The 395-nt window shown below is 55.9% G+C and overlaps 1 protein-coding gene across 1 annotated transcript in view; it reads left to right on the forward strand.

Moving 5' to 3' along the window:
• Positions 1 to 395, forward strand: part of KLC2 (kinesin light chain 2) — a 57,016-nt gene that overhangs the window by 16,690 nt on the left and 39,931 nt on the right. The gene's annotated exons all lie outside the window — the stretch shown is intronic.

The following is a 395-nucleotide window of genomic DNA, read 5'->3' on the forward strand; positions in this document are numbered from 1 at the left end:
CCCCCCCCCCCCGTGCCGCCCCCCCCCCCCAAGCACCAAGAAGACAGAGCATCCCTTGCCCCAGAGCCCCTATCTAGACCTTGTGGCTAATAGCCACTGATGGACCTCTGCTCCATATAAGAACATAAGAGACGCCAATGTTGGATCAGGCCAAAGGCCCATCCAGCCCAACACTCTGTATCACACAGTGGCCAGAAATACCAGGTGCCATCAGGAGGTCCACCAGTGGGGCCAGGACATTAAAAGCCCTCCCACTGTTGACCCCCCCCCCAAGCACCAAGAAGACAGAGCATCACTTGCCCCAGAGCCCCTATCTAAACCTTGTGGCTAATAGTCACTAATGGACCTCTGCTCCATATGCCTATCTAATTCCCTTTTGAAGCCGCCCATGCTTG

This window comes from Gekko japonicus, unplaced genomic scaffold, assembly GCF_001447785.1.
Source record: "Gekko japonicus isolate JY-2015 unplaced genomic scaffold, Gekko_japonicus_V1.1 scaffold1188, whole genome shotgun sequence".
Lineage (NCBI taxonomy): Eukaryota > Metazoa > Chordata > Lepidosauria > Squamata > Gekkonidae > Gekko > Gekko japonicus.